Raw genomic sequence first — 7,777 nt, 5'->3', positions numbered from 1 at the left:
AAGAAAAGAAAAAAGAAGGACCCTAAGAGGAGCATGCATGGGCCCCAGGGCAGGGAAATAGTTAAGATCTCCAGGGTAAACTGGGAGGAGGGTAGAAGGGAGAGGATGGGGGTAGGAGACATGAGAGATGGAGATGGCCAAGTTGAGGGAAGGACGGAGAGGGAGAGCAATGAAAGAGATATCTTATTAGAGGAAGCCATTATGGGCAAGGGAGAAACCTGGTGCTAAGGTAACTCCTAGGATTCTACAAGAATGGCCTCAGCATGGGACCAAACTAGACCCTCTGAATGTGGTTAACAGTCATGAGGCTTGATCTGTTTGTGGGGCCCCTGGCAGTGGGACCAAAACTTATACCAGATGCACGAATTGGCCTTTTGGAGTCCATCCCCTATGGTGGGATACTTTTCTCAGCCTTGATGTAGGAGGGAGGGGCTAGATCTTGACCCATCTTGGTATGCCAGACTTTGTTAACTACCCAAGGGAGGCCTTACCTCTCTGAGAAGTGGATGGAGGGTGGGATGGAGAGAGGTAGGCAGGGCCAGAGAAGGGGAGGGAGGGAGAACTGGGGATGGTATGTAAAATGAAAAATGAATTTAAAAATAAATACATAAATACATATATACATACATACATACATACATAAAAGACAGGAGCAGCAAAGAGCATCCAGGAGTTTCCTCCCTTCAGGGAGGTAGAAAGTGAGGGAGCTGGAATGGTCTCCTCAGGCTCGTCTGTGCTAACATCACCTTGGCAGGAGAAACTAGTCACCTATAGTGGCCCAGATCTCAGATCCACAGGAAGAACCCAGTCACATATTGGTGCCTTTGTCATCTCTTACTTCATGATCCAATAGTTTTGAGATGTTTCCCCAGAACTTACTAGCAAGTGCCAGTTAGACCACATATTGCTCTTTCCCAAAATGCTTTTTATTTATTTTACATGTGGCTTTTCCTCTAGTATTGCCATGAAGAAGGATCCCCATCCAAAGAAGCTGGACATGGCATCAACAAGTCACTCTCAGCTGAACCCCACAAAATGCCTATAGCTTTTAGTACTTGGACTTGCTTCCCATCTGGAATGGTAACAATATAAATGCTCTGACAGATATACCAATTGTTTCTAGTTGTTTAAATGTCTTCATTGCACCCATTGAATTAATCCATTCTGTTTCTACTCATCACACATGAAACATTTTTCTCCAAATATGAGATATATATAATATATTTTTTTATTTATAATGTTAGGGAACAAACCCAGGGTCTTGTGCACACATGACATGCTCCCTACCCATGAGATATCTGCACATCCCAGGTACCATTTCAAAAGTAGTGCTCAGTGAGGATAAGTGTTCACTTCAGCCTACAGGGAATCAGACACATTGTTATGTCATGACAGAAATCTAGAAGAAATCTGCATTTGAAGAAATTTTCATTAGTAGCTACAAAAGTCATAAGTAGAAGCTGATAAATGATTCCAGAGAGAAAGTAGGTGGCTGACTGTCCCAGCCTTCTCATAGAAAATAGGAAGGATCTATTGAGGCTGGAATGATAGCATGAAAATGACAAGCTGGAATTCTAACCTCTGAGCACAAATAAATGTTGAAACCACTTAATCATGAACTACATTGAAATTAGGAGTACTGAAGAAATGTAAAATTACACCTCAAAAGGCCTAAGGATGGCCAGGTCCTCCCATAAGGCAATAAAAGCGAAATGGTTAGGAAAACCAGACTAGGGAGGCAGGGATTCAACACTCAATCTTACTTCCCAAAATTTATAGTGTATTTCCTCAGTGCAGGGCCATGTGTCGTACCTTAACAATGTCACCATGACTCACGTTGTCCCTTTCTTCTGGTAGCTGTCAGCATATGACGAAGCCATCGTTGCTGTTGTTCAGTTATTATTCAGGACAGAACAGTCTGATGCTTAAATGTGGGGGAAGGGGAGCGAAAGCAATACAATTAAATGAGAACTGTTCTCAGTGAATTTTATTTGAGGTATTCATAAGAAAAACAAAATTTTTGAGCAATTTTCTGACTCTTCACACACAGTCTCTATTCAAGTCACACAGCCACACTGTAAGAAAGCCCCATTGCATAAATCTAGAATTCACAAGTCAAACCCATCAAACTGACCCTGGTGGCAAACAGATAAGTAGCAAAGTGGAAATGTGCCTCAAAGACCTTGCTCTGAAAACGTTTGAGTTAAGAAATGTTTTACTCTGAGGGAATCTACCTCAGTACTCTGTGGCAAAATGTTCACTTGAAGTACTCCCAATTCTTCTTGGTGGCTGCTTTTAACATAGGTAAAGGAACAATTATGTTTGCCAAGCTAGCCTTCAATCTTATTCCACATTGGTAAGGGCATATGTTTTCAAAACCTCATCATAAGAACAGTGACTTTCTATACCTCCTGTGCCTTATTTCCTCCTGTTGTGAGGCTATCGTATCATTTCTACTGAGGCACAACCATCATCCCATTGCAATCCTGTGTATAGACGTCACTACATTGCCCCATTCCATATAGAGTTAGTCCACATTCTTTTTCAATCCTTGTCTTTAGTCCTCTCTGACACTGGTTATTGATGAGCACCTGTCATGACCTTCCCTGCCTGTCCCCTGTGGCCCTTTGTCTCAATCTTTCATTTCCATGTCTTGACCTTTTTAATTCCCTCACCTCCTTGCATTTTTCCCCCATTGGCTATTTTTCTTATTCATTGACTTCCTCAAGATTCTGCTCTTTCTTGAGCTAAATAATTACTAAATTGATGAGATTTTGTGCCAATTCTAATATATTTGTTTCAGTTTACTTATAGCTAGGCTCAAGTTATAACCTATAAGTTATATGTAGAAAGAACTCTGAGCTAGAAAACATCAGGTAAATTTGTATCAGAGAAAACACCTGTTATATGACTTGGGGCTCATAAACACAAAACAGAGACCATGTTCTACATCCTATAAAAAATAGAAGCAAAATATGACTATTAGACATTATTTTGCTGTGCCCATGAGACCTAAGGATCATTGATTTGAAATAATAAAGCACTTAAAATGAAAATCTTTGGGGAATTTAAGAAAATTTGTCAAATGTTTCATGACAAGTATGTTTTATAATTTCTAAGAATTGACTTTATAATCACTTTCAGCTTTCAAAGTCAGGGGCTTGGTTGGTCCCACTGTACATTAAATCCCATTAACGTTAATGGCAAAACATAATGAGCCTCACAATATGGGGGAGGGGGCGAAGAAGAGTCAAACAGAGAAGATGCCTTGATTTTCTGCTGCCTCTAAATTAGCAAAATCTACCATATGGTTATAGCAATCAACGGTCCCATACATTCTATTCAATTCTCCAATAGCCCTTTTTCATATGGAAGTCATTTTGATCAATGCTGACTATGCACCTAAACATTTATCCATTAGTTCTCTCACATTAACTCTACTTCTAAGAAGAGTTTTTTATATTTAAACAAAAAAAATCCATAGGATACAAGGGTTATGCTATCCTGACCATGGTTTTGAACAGAATTCCAGCAACAAGAGAACATATGGGCACCTAAAAAGAATTGAGGGATTGCTTTATAACACAGTCCCTCTTAACTATCTCTCCACTAGCAGTTTTTTTCTACTCAAATATTGCTTCATGTGCACAGTTAAGTTGGGCCTCAGACTCTGAATCCTGGAGGAGCCCTCATCTGTCCCTATTTGAGGGAATCCCATCTTGCCACCTGAAAAGATGCTTCCTTCCTTTTCAGGTGTATCACAGGGCTCTTGAAACCTTTTTATTTCCACTCCATCAGTTGTCCCCTCAAAAGAAGAGCAGATCTCATCAAAGTGTGCAAATGAGATAAGTGACTGCCCATGTTTACGCTCAACATCCTCTTTGCTTTTTAAACCAGGAAAAACATGTCTTCTCCCACCTCCATTCTTAGTAATTAGTATTCCAGAGCCTGTAGCCCAAAGGGATAATCCTGTATCAGCAGAGTGTGCCATATTTGTGAACTTGTAAATGTCAATGGTCTAGCTTCATCCAGAGTGTACTGGATATAAAACACTGGAGTTAGAGCCCAGAAAATTTATGTCCTCCAGGGGATTCATATGCACTCTAATGTTTAAAAAGCCTCTTCCGAGGTAACATTAACACGCAGATGGATAAGCTGGGACTGTTGATCGACACCTTGTGATTCTGAGCTGGGGAACATCATTCTGTGTGTCTGACAAGGTCACGGGCTTGATGTTTTAACCTCACACATTTTCAACTTTGGCCAATTTTAGTCATCAATTGGAAAGCTTTCAATCACAAGTGATTTCACACACACACACACACACACACACACACACACACACACACACACCATTTTCATCCATGTTGTCAGAATAAAAGTCTCATTCTTTATGGCTAAATAATTGTTCCAGAGTATGCATAATGTTCAGAGATGGACACTAGTTGCCTCTATTCATTTGCTGTTGTGAATAGTGATTGCATAGAAAGAAGGGTCACTCTGCCACTTTGACTTCCTTTCCTTCGGATATATATCCGGGAATAGGATTAATGGGCCAATTGTTAAGGAAACTCCATGTGTTTTCCATAATGGCAATACTAATTAATACCATGACAAAACTGTAAAACTTTCCAACTTTCTTCATATCCTCCTCAGTACTCAGCACTTGTCATGTTTATGACAGCCATTCTTGTCTTGTGAGGTGTTCTTGCACTGTGTTGTGATTTACATCTCCCTCTGAGTCCTCCATTTTTAATCATGTTATTTGTTTTCTGCCTTTGACTTCCAGAGTTCCTTATACATTTTGATGACCTTCTCCTTATCAGATGCATAGCTTGCAAATATATTCTCTTGTGCTGTGGGTTGTGTCTTCCCTCTGCTAATCAATTCCTTCACTGTGTACAAACTTTCTTTCATTTGATAAACTCCCATTTGTTTGTCATTTATTTACTTCTCTGGGCTTTTGGAGTCATGTCCCAGAACACCCCATCTTTTCCGATGTCCTAAGGAATGGCCCCTATTTGTTTTTAGTGTTATTAAACTTTCAGATACTGCATTTGTATCTTTGATCCATTTGGAGTTCAGTTGGGTAGCCAGTGAGAGATGAGTGAGCTTCATTCTAGACATGAATGCCCAATATCCCTAGTGGTTCTCCTTACGACTCTGTATGTCAATACTCTGCTGTTAAAAACTATTCTGCTTAAGTAGACTGGATTCTATTGATTGTTGCTTGTATCTATGCATAATGCCAAACACAGGAATCACATAACTCAATACAAACAAAACAATAGACATGTTAAATATTCCAATAAGAGACTCCAGCACAATTGTTTTGTTTCTGTTGTGTAACATACTCTGCTATTGGTAAAGAGGTCTAGGGATGCTTTTTTCCTAAGTCCTTTGGAAATGAGGTAATACATTTATGTAATAAATGACAATGAAAATCTCTTAAGCAATCTAGTCAATGTCATGATGGAAAGCTCTACTTTTAAACTGAAATAAGAAAAAGAGTACAGATAAGGAGTTTGATATTTTTTATTTTATTGGTTTATGTGTGTGTGTGGTTATGTAGGCATACATGCGCCATTATGTGTGTGTGGACGTCACAGGGCAACCTTTGGAACTTAGCCCTTTCCTTCTGCCATGTGGGTCCCAGGGATTGAACTCAGGTATCAGGCTTGGCAACAAGCACCTTTACTCACTCAGTCATCTTGCCAATGAAAGACAACAATTAATTTTAAATCAATAGGGTCTTGTTTTTCTTCTTAATTACCATGTGGTACAAGCTCTCTGAGGTTAAAAATGAATTGCAAAACTAGAGTAATGGTTGTTCAGATGCCTACTCACAACATAGTTCATAAATAAAAAGCTGTAGCTTTTTTTTTTACCTACAGGATTATCTAGATGTACGCAGTGGTATGTTAGATACACACAATCTGAATGCATCCTTAGCTTCATAACAGAACAATAATATTCCTAATATATACATTATATACATCCCAGTTGAGATTGGGAGTAAGCCACTAGTAACTTTCTTTCCAAAGTACTGTATTTCCTATAAGGCATTTATCCTCCAAGTTCTCATTCATTAAGTATTGCTTTTTATTCACTTGTAAATTTCTTCTTTTAAAAAAAGGGAAGTTTCACAGTGAAAGGTTTAATGCTAAAGACATCAAAAGCAAAAACCAACCAATTTGTAAGGCAGGAGGAATCCATGGAGAGGTTGGTGCTCACTCAGATGTGTCTTCTTTGAAATATCTCCTCGGAAGTGCCTTTCAAGGTTCTATGGGAAACACACAAAAATAGTTATGCATGGTTTATGGATTCCCATGACATTTAGTCTGATAGGGGAAAAATGCAAGTTAAAATAATTGCAATTACAGTGAGAAATAAGTGCCACAAAAATAAATAGTTTTTGTCTAGGGGAGTGGTGGAACCCTTGCCTAGCAAGCAGGGATAAGGGGTTTGACTCTGAGAACCTTCAAAAAACAAAAACAAGAGAAAAAAACTAATTTTTTAAAGAAACAGAGAGGGGTTTGTGGGAAATGTATGGGGTGAGAGAGAGAGAGAGAGAGAGAGAGAGAGAGAGAGAGAGAGAGAGAGAGAGGATGGAGATGGAGGGAGGGAGGGATTGGGGGGATGTTCCAGGAAAGTGCAAGTCTGCCTTGCAAAACTGTACAAAGAGAGCATCCTAGGTGGAAGGAGCAAGACAAGGAAAAACTAAAAGGAATCAAAACTTTGGAGACTACACATGAAACATGGAAGCAAGGTCTAGGCTCATCTTCCTGGCAGCCCAGGGAAGGGCAGAAGGGACATCAGATAGAAATGCAGCTTGATATGTGAATGCATTCAGTTCCTGGCTCCAGAGTCAGTCTGGAGGCTGAGATCATGCCATCCAGGTGCAGATATGCTGAGTTCTGGGAGTTTCTTGGCTATGGCATTTGCTCACTCAGCAGTGCCAACCACATCATTATTTATCATGACATATCTTCAACATTCATAGAATTAGTTAAAGGAAACAGTCCTCAGTAAATGGATACATCTACATTTCAGTTCTTATGCCTTACATTTATTCTCTGTGACAGTTAGAGCTTTGAAGACTATCTGACATGCATGAGGCCTCCCAACACATTAATTTGATAGGTGAGAAAGTTAAATGATCCCATGTGCTCAACATAAAGAGCTAACTGTCCTAAATGCATACTTACATAAACATAAATTTGTATTTATTTCATTTCTGGGCCCAGCATGATGCTGTTAGAATGAAGTTGTTTTATACATCATTAAATAATAATATTTATCCTGCAGAGTTAAGCCATATTAATTGCATGTCTCATTTTTCTTTTGAAACAATGCAAAAATATTCATAATCATTTAAAGTTGTTGGGTATCATATCCAAACTCAGTCGGTGTCTCAGATCATATTAACCATCTATTTTCACTGCTTGGATAATAAATCTTTAGGTGCCTGTCAATTTAATTCAGTTCTTTTGGGGGACACCTCTAGTTGTCTGTAATGTAAAGTGGCTGTTTTAAATACCATTTCAATTGTGTTAAAGTAAACATGGGTGGGGGTTCACCAAAACATGAGGAACTATATTAGGGCCCCAACATTAGGAAGAGTGAAGACCACTGCAAAGGGTTAACATCTGTCTATGCCTCTTATTCTGCATGGATTATCTGTTGTCAGAGTTAAATCCAAGTTAAGTTCAGATGCAGCTGTAGAAGGAGATGACTGTACCTTCATAATTAGCAGGGCACAGCTCAAGCCTCATTA

General features: G+C 39.2%; 1 protein-coding gene across 2 annotated transcripts in view; it reads right to left on the bottom strand.

Moving 5' to 3' along the window:
• Positions 1 to 1,796: 1,796 nt before the first annotated feature.
• LOC121828714 (uncharacterized) overlaps positions 1,797 to 7,777 on the bottom strand; it is an 88,893-nt gene continuing 82,912 nt past the window's right edge. For both annotated transcript variants that reach the window (XR_013050561.1, XR_013050562.1), the window contains exons 2-3: positions 6,191 to 6,283; positions 1,797 to 1,924 (exon numbers count right to left, since the gene is read on the bottom strand). The gene's annotated coding sequence lies outside the window, so the exon portion shown is untranslated. The remainder of the gene's footprint in view (positions 1,925 to 6,190; positions 6,284 to 7,777) is intronic.

This window comes from Peromyscus maniculatus, chromosome 4 (assembly GCF_049852395.1).
Source record: "Peromyscus maniculatus bairdii isolate BWxNUB_F1_BW_parent chromosome 4, HU_Pman_BW_mat_3.1, whole genome shotgun sequence".
Classification (NCBI taxonomy): domain Eukaryota; kingdom Metazoa; phylum Chordata; class Mammalia; order Rodentia; family Cricetidae; genus Peromyscus; species Peromyscus maniculatus.
The sequence above is the reverse complement of the archived record's forward strand: the minus strand, read 5'-3'. Positions and strand labels throughout refer to the sequence as shown.